Source organism: Lytechinus pictus, chromosome 3 (assembly GCF_037042905.1).
Source record: "Lytechinus pictus isolate F3 Inbred chromosome 3, Lp3.0, whole genome shotgun sequence".
NCBI lineage: Eukaryota > Metazoa > Echinodermata > Echinoidea > Temnopleuroida > Toxopneustidae > Lytechinus > Lytechinus pictus.
The window spans coordinates 67,653,973-67,670,029 of NC_087247.1; the positions used below are offsets into that span (position 1 = coordinate 67,653,973).

General features: G+C 34.8%; 1 protein-coding gene across 2 annotated transcripts in view; it reads right to left on the bottom strand.

The window, feature by feature from the left end:
- Window positions 1-16,057, bottom strand: part of LOC129256785 (uncharacterized) — a 64,336-nt gene that overhangs the window by 22,210 nt on the left and 26,069 nt on the right. The window contains exon 1 of one of the 2 annotated variants that reach the window (XM_064097626.1): window positions 1,345-1,750. The exons of the other annotated variant lie outside the window; for it this stretch is intronic. The gene's annotated coding sequence lies outside the window, so the exon portion shown is untranslated. Of the gene's footprint in view, window positions 1-1,344; window positions 1,751-16,057 lie in introns of those variants that run through there. 2 annotated transcript variants of the gene reach the window in all.

The following is a 16,057-nucleotide window of genomic DNA, read 5'->3' on the forward strand; positions in this document are numbered from 1 at the left end:
TACACTGAACTCCCCTGAACTTAACACCCGGGGGGGGCACTCGACCAAAAAAGTGGTAGGGGTGTGCCGTGGGCGAGACAAAAAACGGGGGCCTTGGAGCGGGCTCATTGTAAAAAGGAGGGTCCTCGGAACGGGCTTCGGAACTAAAAATGTTTGTGAAAACGGGGGTCCTTGGAACGGGTCTCCTGCGTGCGAGTGCGTATGCATCCCTATGGAACGTACTTGCAGCTAGCCCGGCGGCACGACTGACGGGCGCGCTAGCACAGAGGCGATGGTCGGACAGCGAGCTGCGGCCGCTTTTCACCAAAATTGCGACCGGAACGGCGTAACGGAAAATATGCGAAGCCCTGGAGCGGATTTTTTTTCTTCTTTTTTCTCGAGAAGAAGAAAATGCTATGCTCTGGAGCGGCTTTCTTTGTTCTTTTTCTCAACAAGACAAAAATGCTATGCCTCGGAACGGAAATTTGAGTGTAAAAATGGGGGTCCCCTCCGCGGCACATACCCACTATGCATTATATACTGAGTGCCCCCCCCGGGACTTAACAACATACTACTGCATTAATCCGTTTATCAATCCCCTTATTGAGCTCAGGTATTTACTATCCAGACAGGAAGGTTAACTGGACATATTCTTAATGAAGACTTCATCACATCCATCATGATGACATATGATAGTTTTCATTTAATCCTCCTCTTACCATATAGTGACATCTAATACATCACAAGGAATGGCTAGCTTACAAATTGCACCATCGTCACTCCGGTGAAATTAAATAGGTGACAGCAATCGTTCAATACTTCAATTAAAACACAACACAACCAGGACCTTCATGCTAAAACCACATTTATGAGTGAAAACAAACTTGTTTTTTTCATTACAAATATTTATTTTTCTCCATCAGTAATTGTATACATGACTAAACTTTAATACTATTTCTGAGACAAGATATCTTCAGGGTTGAGGAAATCATAAAAAATTACTGTCATAAAGTAAACGTATCAGTATCAATTGTGTTTCAAAAGCCATAAACTATTAAATTTAGTGTTAAAAATATAATAAAAATCTATTTACAGCATAGCTTGTCATAGATCAGCTGAAGAATATGCTTATGGCATTCATACCCTTCTAAACATACGCAGGATTATAGTTTGTACAAAAAAAAAATCTTTACTATATCAAATATGAGAAGAATGACATTTATTTCTTCAAAAATGTGAAGATAATCAAGCTGAAAGGTGACCATAACCTCAAAGGAAAATAAAATTTGGGGATTTTATTCCAGTCACTCTAGTAATATGAAAATATATGAGCCCCTTTAGTGAGATCACTGAAAGAATACTCACATTAATTGAAGATAACAGCAGAATCCATTAATAATAGTTAATACCATCCATCAATTATAAATCTCTGGTTATTGACAGCATTAAATAGGCAATCCTCAATAAATGCCTATATCATGTGAGCTTGATGAAAGAGCGAAGATTATAACAGATAGATCAAATAATTTGACAGTCAGTCATTGCCAATAAGAGAATCTCTACAAACCAGGAAAATTGAGAGAGAAGATGATGCGTGACCTGTTGGTAGGAGCTCCAACCATTGAATGATTAAAGTTCAGCAGCCCCTAACCGCACTAGCAGCACCGAGAAGGCTGGGCAGGCAGGCAGGCTGGCAGGCCAGACAACCACGTAATAGAATTGTTTAACCTCCCCATTGTGCTTTTGTGTGTTTGGTGGAGTGTGCGTGTCTGACTGATAACAGGTAGGCTGCTGTAAGTGCTCTCATGCATGCATTCCAAATATTTAATAATGCAGCATTTATTAATAATGTAGCGGTAACATCAAAGACACAACAGAGTGAACTAATAAAAGTCTCTAATGGAAAGTAAAGTTAAAGAGAAGAAATGTATTGCAAAAATACTTAGTCCAAGAAAGAGCAAATTTTAGAAAACAAAGATAATTAAAATAAGCATGTTAAACATGCTGGTAGTCTTAAAAACATTAGTAGGTCTACACAGATACCTGCAAAACTTTACTTGTGTATGCAGATTGATTAAAGAAAGTGGGAATGTGTGGCAGGAGGAAGGACTGCAAGGGTAGGGATGCTACAGATAATATGTATTTACTACAGAATAAGTAGATCAGCATGTCCGTCCCTTTCCCTTTTCTCATGCAATATTCTAATGCATGTAAAATTCAAATCACAATAAACAAATATTCATCAATTATTATTCATAAAAAGAAGAACAAAACATTGTGGCAGAAGAGCAACTGAAAATGATTCCCACAGCATAACATTTTCATGTTTTAATGTGAGCGCTTAGCAGTGTTTTTTTTTCTTCAGAATCATAAGGGGACAATGTATATATTCACAATCACCAGTCAGATCACAAAGTATACCCATTTTTAAAGTAATTGTTCAGACAAACAACAAAACAAAAGATAATTTATTGTGTGCATCCACACCCTTCTGATCAGATAAAGTTTCTATGGTTATTAAATAGTGATAATACTTGAACATTCCTGAACTAATTGGGCATTCACCATTCCTCACAATATATCAAGTATAGAGTTTCAATGAAAAGAAACAAGGTATTTAATGATCTGAGAGGTGTGAAAGCCCCCTATGAGTCAGAGGCAATGTTCATCATGTAACCTCAAGGTTAGATCATGGAGCTACTAGATTGTAATTGAAACAAACAAAAAAATGCAACCAGTATGTTGATTATCAGACTGTAGGGTAATATATCCTATCCACATTGCTCATTTAAATTCAGTTGACAACTAGAAAATTTTTTTTTTTACTAAATCAGGTGACACATTTATATAGACGAGCAATAATAATGAATGAATAATGAATATTAAAAAGAAAATAATGCTCTTTTAACAATAGTGTTTGTTATTTGTAAAATGTTCACAATCGTCGGCTTCCCCCAACAAGGAACCTAGCGCGCACATGCGCAAAACATACATTTATGAGAAAACTATGTTTTTACCTTATTTTTGTGCTTTTAGCAGCTAGTGTATAATTTTCTGTCCTAACTCTCAAACTTTCTGACAAAGCAAGATTTTTTCTTCATCCATATTTTGTGATTCTATTTAAAACACTCTAAACGCTTTCTAATCTTAAGCATGAATACCATACACCCTTTTCTCGAAAACAAAAATATGCAATCCACTGATCAATTTCCTGGAGAAAAGACTCTAACGCGAATGCGCAATCCAGTTCCCAGAGAAAGGCCGCTAGTGCGAATCGGTCTATGCGTGTAAGCATGTTGAACAAAAAATTTTCTTTTTTCTGGGAACGAAATGTGCGATCCAGTTCCCACAGAAAGGACGCGTCTATGTGCGTAAAGCACGTTGGAATATTTTTACTTATCATGTCATAATTACATCACATTTAGGTTTGAGAATGGTACCAGAAGAAAGTTCATGACATGATTTTTCCATTTCAGCAAATAAAAAAAAAAATTAAGAAAATGTTGATAAGTTCTTTCTTGCAGGAAGCCGACGATATATTTTCTGTTTTTTTATATTGTATTTATTTGAAGATTCCATCCAAACTCATTTTTCTAAAAATTGATAAAGATAGTTAGATGAAAACTTCATAGTTTTCTTTTTAAAACTCAGACCCGGCATGAAATGTCTTGTAATATTCTTGAGTATGGGTCTGAATCATTAGACCAAGTGAGACTACATGCTAAAATGGGGCAGCTAAATGATTATTCTTCTGCTTGGAAAGTTTGTCAAGGTAATTTGGTAGAGGGATCTTCATTTATTTCACTCCAGTTGGTTCAATGACGTACTTGAGAAGAGACAACCATCCATTAAAACCAGCAACAACAAAAAGATGGATGCCACAATTAAGTTTGTTTGAAATAATGGAATCTTAGATTTCATGCATCTCTAAATATTACGTCAAGGTAAAATCAAGTCAATAATTGTACTTAACAGCTGTGTCGGATACCTCAGCTGTTCATAGCCATTAAAAAATTATATAGCTGCATTAATATCTATTAGAGGCTGATTATGATGCTAGAGAAATTACATGTGAAAAAAGGTGAATTTGTGGAGTATTATGGCCCAGTGGATTAGTCTACAGACTCTGAAACAGAGGTTCACGCATGGGTTCAAATCCTAGCCATGATGTTATTTCCTTCAGCAAGAAATTGATCCATATTATTAAAGCCGCATTCAGCCCAGGTAAGGTAAATGGGTAACAGGCAAGATTATTTTTTGAATGCAACAAGCACCTTTAGCAGCTGGAGCTAAATCAAGGGTAATATAGAGAGTGCCATTGAATAGGCATCTAGATAACCGGTACCTCAAAAATGCTATACATTGTTATTATTGTTATAATATGATGTTTTCACAAGCAGCCCCAAAAATTAAATTCAAATCTAAATCATGCACTGCAAAGAAAAAATTCATAAGAGAATGCTATTAGCATATAGATTAAAATATCCACTTTAATATAAAATATTACATGCATATGAATAACATAATTACTTGAAATTTTCAATTAAAAGGTAATATATACCAAAGTACAGTACAATAAAATAGTATTCTCAAGAAAACCTGAGAAATCTTCCAGGGCATATCTTTAGGTTAAAGGAATAACAGTGACTTTGCTGCTGTATATATATATCCACACTGGGGGTAATGTTAAAATGACTTAGTGAGTCGTTTGACTTAACAATATCTCTGCTTTCACTGTCATTTGATGCTCCATTTACTGCTGATATTACCCATCCTTCAATTTATTGCCTGCAGACTGGAAATAAAATGATGACGATAAGGAGGAACTCTACAAGAGAAAGTATGATACATTAATGTTATATTAACCCATAATTTTCTTTTTATATTATGTCTATCTTACTGAACCCTTGTGGTTCAATCTCAATGGGTCATGGGTGAATAAGAAAGAAGTATTAGCAGTATATGCCATGAATAAACATTAAATTTATAGGCTGTCATGAAATAATGGATAATATGAATGGTATCTGCAATTGCTTTGCAAACAAAAATAATTTCCTTTTCTTTTCTCATATTCTAAAATCTTGCCTAAATATTGCCATACAGGTCCTAATAAGTTGCACCATTAAATATCTCAAGCAATTCAATCGTTATTCCAATATTTTTGGTTCTTGAAGGAAAAAAATTGAATAAACCTAATTTCATATAATAAAATACAAAAGAGCAAGTGGGGATATGACATCATCATTTTGCTCACTGAATATTCATAAAGACATGCCTAGAACTGTGTCAATGGAATAATGCAAATCTTTAAAATGCCATAACTTTGTTATTCCTTGTGCGATTTTAATCAAATTTTCAGTGTTTTGTTTGTCTGATTTTTCTTAATCTGCTCGAATCAATTTATTTTCAGCCTGGAGTACCCCTTTAATAATTTAGGTAAGAATGAGTAAAAATAATACTCGCACAAATTGTCTTGTAGATGTCTGATGTTCTTACAATATGTAGCCAATTATAATTTTTTCCTTGATTAAATACTGATGAACAAAAACACATTGACCTCATTTAATATGTTAAAACTCAAATCATAGAAGAGAGAGAGAGAGAAAGAGAAAGAAAGAGAGAGAGAGAGAGTGAGTGAATGAGTGAGTGAGGAAATAATAATACATGTACATGTACATCTGTCGTTATAAAAAGAAAGAAGTAGATTCAATTTTTGTAATGAAAAGATTAGATGATTCTTCAACAAGAAGCAATAAGATTTACTTTTCAAATAAACAAAATATTATGGTTATCCCAAGCTTTCTGTATACCTTCATTAGTCTATAATATTTGTTCTTGTTTAAATGTCTGTTCTTGTCCTAATTCTTGGATTGATTTGAGGAACATAAATTGAAACCTGATGACAGAATACAGAATCCATCTGTTGCCAGCTTAGACAAAAATATTACATTTCTTTTGAAATCACATTTTGTAATGTTCTAGAAAACAAATTGGCAGACAAAAGTTTTCATTAAATGATAATCTGACCTTTATAAATTAGGATTCTCTGTAGTATCTCAATATTGTTATAAGTTTGAAGTTCACATTGACATCATACATCAATTTGGAAGAGGAATCAAATAGCATAGAAGTTGCTGATCTAAAATTCTATGCCAATATATGAAACTGCAATGATGGATGATCGTATTTCCATGAAATGTTGTTATCATAGAAAATTGGTTTATGAACTTGCTGAATATAGAGATGAAAGCTGATAATACAGAACATGGTAGAAGCAAGCAATAATATTAAAGCAATATTGATGTGACCTTAAGATACATCATGAGTTTGGAATATATGGAAATGTAAGCCTACTTTATCCACAATATGACAGAGAATGTAATTAAATATAATCCTTTGAGACTGCATGTGAAAGAATTGCCTGGGGTATACCTACTTGGTACTACATAGAAGGGCATTCACCTAAATAGCTAGCCCCGATAGCAAGCTACAATATAATACAGTGGAGAATGTATAATTCCTTCCATATTATTGAATTATTGATGATGTCGTGGAAGGGGGGGGGGGTGTGAAGAGATAGGATCGGTCTATTCCGGCATGGACAGGAAAGGCACGTTTTTCTTCTAAAAAAATGCAAGTCACATACACGGCTGTCCCTTATCATGTTACACTGTAGGTACTCAACATGCTTAATGCTATTTCAAATCAAATATACCAAATGGAATCAGTGCTATCAGACTACGTGTCATCCTAAAAATCAAATTAGATGTGTCACTTATGCAGGTAGAGATATGAGAATAGATTTGAATTATTAACAGGATGTAGGAAGACTTTGATCATGTTGATCCGAGCAGAAGAGACAGAAGAAAAAACAGTGTGCAGGAAATGGAGACTAAACAGATACATCTCTTAAAACAACAAGAAATATTTAAGATAAGTAGGCCTATAAGAATTATAGTTTTCAGGAGTACATGAGCAAGCGAGAGAAGGATGTCTCACAACAAACATAGATGAATTAGAAAAAAGTTTAAGCTTGAATTAAAATTTATTTCATTTCAACTGATGGTTGTTCTTAAGGCTTGGTCCCACTGCACTGACGGATGCAGAGAGGATGTAAAACGGAAAAGAATCTTGCCATCCGCTGGAAAACGTTATGTATCCATTGTGTACTCTTTGAATATGTACGTGTTTCATATGCTCTATATCCATCGATCATCCGTCCACTGTGATTTTATTGTTCACCCATTTTGTCCATTGTCTAGAGCAGATGAAAACGGATGGAGCCACCCCAAAAGTTTGCTGTATCCGTTATGAGTACGTTTTGTGTCCGTCTGCTAATGGGACCAGGCCTTTAGACCATGGAATATCATTATTTTGTTCCCTCAATAAAAATTTTAAATTATAAACAGATCATCTTAAACCATTTAACATAGACTGGAGATACAAATCCGGAAGAAGAGACGTGGGAGGGAGACATTTTTGTTTTCTCTTGTTCTCCAGACAATCATTCTCAGCAACTTTGCGTAATGTACTTTCCATGTTTGCGTACATGTGGCTTGTAGATTAACCTACTCTTCTAGTTCACTCTTAAAGGAAAATTTTAACTAAAATGAAGTTGATTACAAGAAAGCCAGCACCTTAAGGGAAATTCATCAAAACAATTTTGAATAACAAAATTGATAGGAAAATCATTAATTTTCTTATGATGTGGGATGAGAAAGGTTGGTATGTCAGAACAATGGCTTTACTGTAAATTTTTACATTTTATTCCTTGATTTTAAGCTAAGTAATTTTTCACTGAATGCTACATCTTCATTTGTTAGGATGAAGCAAAGATTTCTCTTTTAACGCATATTTGAATAATTTTCAAATAAGTATAATTTTCATATTTCTCAATGGTGTAAAATATAAGAATGCTTAGTACGCAGAAAAGTGTGTACACACCCTTTTATTCTTATTCAAATTTAATTACAATCTGATAAATGGTCAGTGATTTTACGAACTGGCTCAAACCTTGGCTGGTCTCCAAAACATGATTTTGAGATAATCGCATTCAAAGTTTGGATGTTTTTCAGACGCTCATAACTTTGTACTTCGAGAGAAACCAGATAAATAATTCATACCAATTTAAAGCATACATTCTATTGTTTTACAATATACAAAATTCTGTCCGTAATTCGAATTCATTTTTTCAATATTTGAAATAAAGCGCATGTATGGGTTTTAGAAGCTGCTTATTTTGACAAGTGGAACGCCTCTGGCAGTCTCGCCTGCATTACGCGATTTAATATAGCAGCAGTGCTAACTTTGAAAACTACTATAAAATAATCATTCACAAAGAGGCTGTTCTCACTACGTTCCTCAAACTAGTTTACTGGAAACTAGTTTAGTGGAAACTAGCTTAACGCGTAGTGAGAACGGTCGAAGCAGTCTTGGAAGCGATCTTCCAAACCAGTTTGGAAAACCACCTCGCGATGTAGTTTTCAAGATCGCTTTGCCTCGTTAAACTGGTTTTCGCGTAAGTGAGGACACAACCGTTCTTCGGGAAGCGATCTTCGCACATTTTGAGCGCGCTACTCCACACGACAGGTGTAGAATGCCTATGCTGCGGTTTCGAATTTCGCGCGAAACGTGTCACCCCACTGAGAGCGTTTCCATAGCAACCAGAGCGCTTTACGTGAAGTGATTTTGAAAACCACTTTCGTGTGATCAAGTGGGAACGCTCGCAAAGCGATCTTCCAAAGTGATTTCCTGAATCGGTTTCCAGTAAACTAGTTTTAGAAAGCGTAATGAGAACGGCCTCAAAAACACCATTCATATAATGACATAATACCACGTTCATTGACCATAAATGACATTTGAACGGTGACTTAAGACTTGTCAACTACACCCATGTCCACATTTCATTCACTCTATCCATAAACTTTCAAAGATATGATGGCAATTCAACAACTACCCCTACATGGCCTAAGTTTATTGACCTTAACTGACATTTGACCTTGGTTTTGTAACCTGAAACTCACAGATGACGTTCAGTGATACTTGATTACTCTTATATCCCAAGTTTTATGAACTAGATCCATAAACTTTCAGAATTAGGATGGTAATTCAACAAATACCCTCAACACGGCCAAAGTTCATTGACCTTAAATGACCTTTGACCATGGTCATGTGACCTGAAACTCGTACAGGATGTTTAGTGATACTTGATTACTCTTATTTCCAAGTTTTATGAACTAGGTCCATAAACTTTCAGAGTAAGGATGGTAATTTAACAAATACCCCAACACGGCCAAAGTTCATTGACCTTAAATTACCATTGACCATGGTCATGTGACCTGAAACTCGCACAGGATATTCAGTGGTACTTGATTAACCTAATGTCCAAGTTTCATGAACTAGATCCATAAATTTTTAAAGTTATGATGGTAATTCAACAAATACCCCCAACTTGGCCAAAGTTCATTGACCCTAAATGACCTTTGACCTTGGTCATGTGACCTGAAACTCAGGCAGGATGTCATTTCAAAAACTTAACCTTCGGTTAAGATTTTGAAAATAATTCTCCCAACATGGTCTAAGTTCATTGACCCTAAATGACCTTTGACTTTGGTCATGTGACCTGAAACTCAGACAGAATGTTCAGTAATACTTGATTAACCTCATGTCCAAGTTTCATGAACTAGGTCCATATACTTTCTAAGTTATGATGTCATTTAAAAAACTTAACCTTAGGTTAAGATTTGATGTTGACGCCGCCGTTGGAAAAGCGGCGCCTATAGTCTCGCTCTGCTATGCAGGCGAGACAAAATCAGGGGGTTAGAGCCAGTTTATAAAATCATGCGCATGGCGCACCATGCGCAGTTTTTGTAGCGACACAAACCCTGCGCAAACAACGGTTTGAGCTAGTTCGTAAAATCATTCATGCGATGCGCATGTTTTTTAAGAGGCACAAACCACATACGCACTGCATCTAGGTCAAGTCTTTGACCTGTGCGCGCTGTTCCAGAGACTTCATAGTACACAAAGAATAGTTTGAGCCAGATTTTAATATCAAAGTAAGGGGATGAGCCGGTTCGTAAGAAATTTAAATACGCTCTTATTTTTTAAATAATTCAAACTTTGTATGAAATTTTGCAAAACAATAAAGTGAATCACAGGCTTTCAGAATATGCAAATTTTTTTTTTAAAGTTTGACCAAAAATTAGTTTTGAGCCAGTTCGTAAAATCACTGACGAAATATAGAAGCAAATCTACCAAGAAGGAAATAATCATGGACAGTTAAATGAATGATAAGTTCTCCACAGTGAAATTTATCTGAGTAACTTGAAATTTGAAATCAACCAATAATGAAAATCATATGTAAATATAATCTTTCCATCTCTTCAGCAATAACTACTTTATTTTATCTGCTTTACAACTAAGCCATCATAAGATTCAGTTACTTAATACTACATGTGAGTGCATACTGGCAGTACTCATTTGATCAAAACATCACTTCAAATTTAAACTTTAAAAGGGATTGGGGGAAATGTTTTATGCAAATCAAGAGATGATTTCAATTTCACCCCGGCCTCCACCATTTGTTTTTGTTATTGATGAAGACATTATATGATTGTTTATTTGTTGAGAGGAAGCAAACAGTCCTAATCAATGTTACAGGTTGAGAAACAGACCTGAGACAGATAAACACACTTGCTTTAGAGTAATAGATTGAAGACGACTTTTAGACAAATTAAAAACACTTGGACAAAGACTGTATCCAGAAGATGGACTCATCTCACAGCTCACTCCACAAGCATATAAAATGTGATAATGTTCAAACAAGGTATATCTAAAATCAGTTGCTCCAGTGAATTCGTCAGCGGTCATCCGAACTGTTGTATCACACGTACGATGGTGCAAACCCATTTCAGAGAAATTGACTTCAAAGTTTACCATAATTTTCACAGTTAGTTCCCCAGACTTACAATATATTACTTGCTAGAAAAATACATGGTTGGAAAGACCAAGACAATTGCTTGACATTGGTATCCTTATTTTTACACAAAACTAAGGATCAGAGAAAATATCGAAAATGAGCTACATGCTTGTAATTTCGGTTTGAGCGGCTAAGATTTTCCCTGAACAAAAACGCCATAGGAAAAAGCGATACGTTTTGACTGACCGCGATTCCAATGTGCGCGATCAGTCAAAACATTGTATCGCTTTTCACGTCCAAAGTCAACGCAGTGCCCAGTGCCGATACGACGGTTTGGCTGACCGCGCGCATTGAAATCACGGTCAGTCAAAACGTTGTATCTCTCTGTTACAGTACACATTTCCAATGGGATTTGCGCATTTTATTAAAACTTTGTATGACATCGCCGTGAAAATCCCCACATATCTAAAAAAATCAAATAAATTGCTGCATGGAAACTTAGTTATGAATAGAATAGGACTTGTACTTTCATTTTCTGCAAAAATCTCAAAATCACTTTTTTGACCAAAATTGTTTTGTTACACTTGTCAGTTCATTGTTTATATCAGTGATTGTATTATTCATTGTACTCTGTATCTATTGACTTTTGATTGCCAATAAAATCCCTGAGGAGGGGAAAAAGAAAAAAATAAATAAATTGACTGATACGACCGTTCGGATGAACGCCGACGAATTATTACCATATCATTATCAAAGTTTAATAGGTAAATTGACAAAATTGTGACTTTTGCTCCAGATTCTATTGATTTTATTCATTCGTTCATGTATGTATGTTCACAATGTGATAATATACAAAGATAATTTGTAAAAGTATTATTTTAATTATCTGATGAACATACAAAGGCACTTCAGAATGAGCTTGCCTAAACTTCCCAGAATACAAAAATGAGGTTAGGGGTTAGGTTTGTAATAGGATATTTAAATTCCAACTTACAATTAGCATTCGTTTATAGGTTTGCAGATTTTGGGTTTATGTAACAGTTTGATGTAATGAACATATTTCTTCATGAGCAAGTGTTAAGGATTGAAACAAAATAACAGAGATAAAATGTTCTCCACACTTAATGCAACCAAAATAAAATTATTTCAAATCTTACCTTCACCATGAGAGAAATTATCTTTAGGTACGCATAAACAAAGTATTTTACTACTGAACTGAGCCCATTCTTAGAAAGAAATACAGAGTAATCACAATAACCGATACATACATGTATTCTTCCATCAAATCCAGCAACTGTACAGAAGCAAAATTTGTATTTGCACCAGCTTTAAAAGTCATATCTTAGCCACACAACAGGAGCAACAGTAGATGGATCAAACAATATTATTACCCATGAAACATTTGGGGTCTGGTTGATGGAATCAGTTTAGAAATGTATCATAGGTATGAAAGACACACACAGTTGGTACCTGTCAAGTTTTGCCTTCTTCTATTTTCATGTCCAACATTCCAAAATACCAATCACCAGCTGAGAAACTATAGCTTTGTCTCACACAACATAACAATATTTTCATACTTGCGGTACGTCACATTGTGAAGAATGAAGTAGAAGTGAAAGTTGATCTCTGCCCTGTAGGATATATATACTTGATGATTCAAACAATTCTAGGAATGATTTGAATTGCCATAGATGTTTTCAAGGTTAGGCAAAAAGATTAGTTGTTTGAACCTATCTTCTTGGCATCAGAATAGATAATGCATTATAGAACACTAATCACACTAAAATACATTATGTTAAACTCATTGACAGGGAATTTTTTATCAAATATATCTGAAATAAAAGAAACAATAAAAATATAAAGCAGAGCGAGAAACACTCCATGTGTGTACATGCCACTTATTTCACTTTGTTTTGTATAGAAATGTATAAAGAAATAACATGAAAAAGTCCTTATGACAAATACTTTTTTACAGCTCAAATATTAGAGGAGCATCTCAATGATGCCCTTTTAGAATCAGAACCCACATAAAGAGACAGATGTAAAGGAAACAAAATCCTACACAGAAAGATTGACTTTGACACCAGTCAATGCAGTCATGTTTTAAAAACCTTGATTCTATTTGCAAACCAGGAGAAACTCACAACTAGAATAACATGTCGAAACTTATTTGTCTGCTCATTTATTAAATCAATTCTCTTTCTTGTATCATTATGCCTAGTAAATCAAGACACACCAAGTCTTTCTGTTAACAATACCAATCTGCTGCTGAAGATCAAGAAAAGACACATCATGAAATAAGAACATTCAGGATGAATAAAGAGGGAGCGCATATTCATTGGGACAGCACAATGCATTAAAGTCAAGAATAATTAAGACTTACTTCAAAATTGAAGAAATCAAACTTCTTTTAGAGGATATATATTTCTGTTATAGTAAGCAAACTGTCCATTAATATTATCAAGTAAAAGAAAAGTGTTTAGTGTTGATAAATGCTTAAAAGAGTATTCTCTCAGATGAGACAAACCAAAAATACAAATATTCATTCATACTTGAGCAAACACTGACAATTTTCTTGTCTAGGATGTCACAAAATTTTGCCAAAATGATGGAAATTCCCTCGATAAAAGGAGCAATCTGAATTGAGTGCCCTGAATTAAATAAGTGGCTCTTTGCATTCATTGATGATTATGTTACAATTATGTATCAATATTTAATTTTTTTTTGCTCAGCTGAGAATTATCAATGTGTAATTACCCCCCCCCCTCCCCCACACATGAAAATGACTAGATAATGAATAAGATTTTGATTGAATTATCAACCTTTTAAAGGACAAGTCCACCCCAACAAAAAGTTGATTTGAATAAAGAGAAAAATCCAACAAGCATAACACTGAAAATTTCATCAAAATCGGATGTAAAATAAGAAAGTTATGACATTTTAAAGTTTCGCTTAATTTCACAAAACAGTTATATGCACATCCTGGTCAGTATACAAATGAGGAGACTGATGACGTCATCCACTCACTATTTCTTTTGTATTTTATAGAAATGTGAAATATTCTGATTTTCTCCCCATTGTCAAGTGAGACAACGATTAATTCCTCCTGAACATGTGGAATTAGCATTGTTTAATACTCTATGGTTCAGTCAACTTGGTCCTTATTGTCAAATCTGTAAAAAATGAAATATTGTATAATTCAAACAATAAAAAACAAAAGAAATAGTGAGTGAGTGACATCATCGACTCTCTCATTTGCATGTCACTGAGGCTGCGTTTATGCGACCTCAAGCCAGAATCATGATTTGAATCATGATTTGAATCATGATTCAAAACACAAACATGAATCACAATATCACAGAATCAGCGTTTAGACGACCTTCATTCCAATGCTGTTTCTCCTCAGATTCGGGCCAATCCAGTGCGCATCACTAGTGCGCAGTTTGACAGAGGAAGTTTTTCGCACGTGTTTCGGCTCTCGAAAAATCTTTTGCTTCCAGAATTCAGTCTATTTTGTTTACTTCTATCATATAGGGTCCATATGCTTCTATTCATCTTGTTAGTTTATCCAAAATGGTGTTCGGAAGTGAATTTCAGCGTAGATCCAATTTAGTATTGATACTGTATACTCAACAACTGAGATCATTGTCTGTCCAGTTAATTCATTTACTAGAACTTGAAGTTGAAGACATGACCAAAAAATGAAAAGTAGTGGACGATGCGATGACCAACACAGAGCTTGAACATGACAAGAAATAGTACATATTCATGTACATACAGCGCCTTGAGCTAGGCAAGAGTCAAACCGAAAGTAGCCCGACACAACAGTGAGGTCATATAATCATGATTCAAATCACGATATCGTTTATTCGAACATTTTCGTACGTGATTCTGCAGAAACGTCTTTCCAAACGCCCCTTTTTTCGTGTTTCATGTTTGTGATTCTAATCATGATTATATTCAATTTCGACTAAACGCAATCGTGATTCTGCAGAATCATGATTTGAATCATGATTCAGATCATGATTCTAGGGTAAAAAAGTGGCGGATAAACGCACCCTGAGTTGTACATATTACTTTTTTGTGAAAAAATAAGCGAAACTTTAAAATGCCATAACTTTCTTATTTTACATCCGATTTTGATGAAATTTTCAGTGTTCTGCTAGATTGATTTTTCTCTATTTATTCAAATAAACATTTTTCTGTGGTGGACTTCACCTTTAAGAAGAGTCTTTCCATGAATATGACTTTGAAAAAAGGGCAGAGGAGAGTGAAGAAATACTCATTTGCTGGAAGATATTGCTTTTTGGGCAATTATTGACATGAAAATAATGAATTTTGATTTTTCTTCTTAGATGAAAGACTGGCATGTCTATTTGACGAGTCTACTTCTTTGGGGGTATTTTGTTTAGGTAAAAATGTCATGTCAAGTTCTCATGTCAAAACCAAAGTTATTACACATGACATGGCTATTCCATGTCATCTGAGAAAGGAGACTTGAATCAACATCTTTCAGTAACATAAAATTAGTTTTGTTTAAATTCACAATTGCCTATTTAAAGAAAAGAAACCTGGGATTTAAACCTGGTCTAAATACATCAATGCAGGAATATAATCCAAGTTGTGTTTTGTTATCATTTCTGTAATCTAAATCACAAGAGCATCATGTAAACACTCAGATACATCACCCTGGGAAATCTATCAGAAAATAGCGAAACTATAGATGGTTTCACAAGAGACATGAACCCTGACATGCAAACTGGATCACTCCTCTACAGATTTCTCATCTTCTATTTCCCTTTCCTTTCTCCATCAGCCTCTTTCCCTCCTCCATAGCTTCTCACATCCTTCCCCCTACATCCTTCTTCATCACCCTCTTTTCTTCTCCTCTTCTATCATCAACTCCTCCTCCTTGGTATACACCATAGCTCTGGAGTAATACTTGGTGATAGATGTGAAATTTCCCATGTATATAGTATTTCACTGTCATCAAACCTTAAAATGGATGGCAAAACCAACAGGGTATGTTTAAAACTAAACATACCTGCAAAAAAAAAGAGGACAATTTGTGTTTGTTAGATTATCAGTGATGTCTTTTTTTTATTACATATAAGATAATTTATGCTTTATTATATCAGTAATGCAAAGAGATCTTGT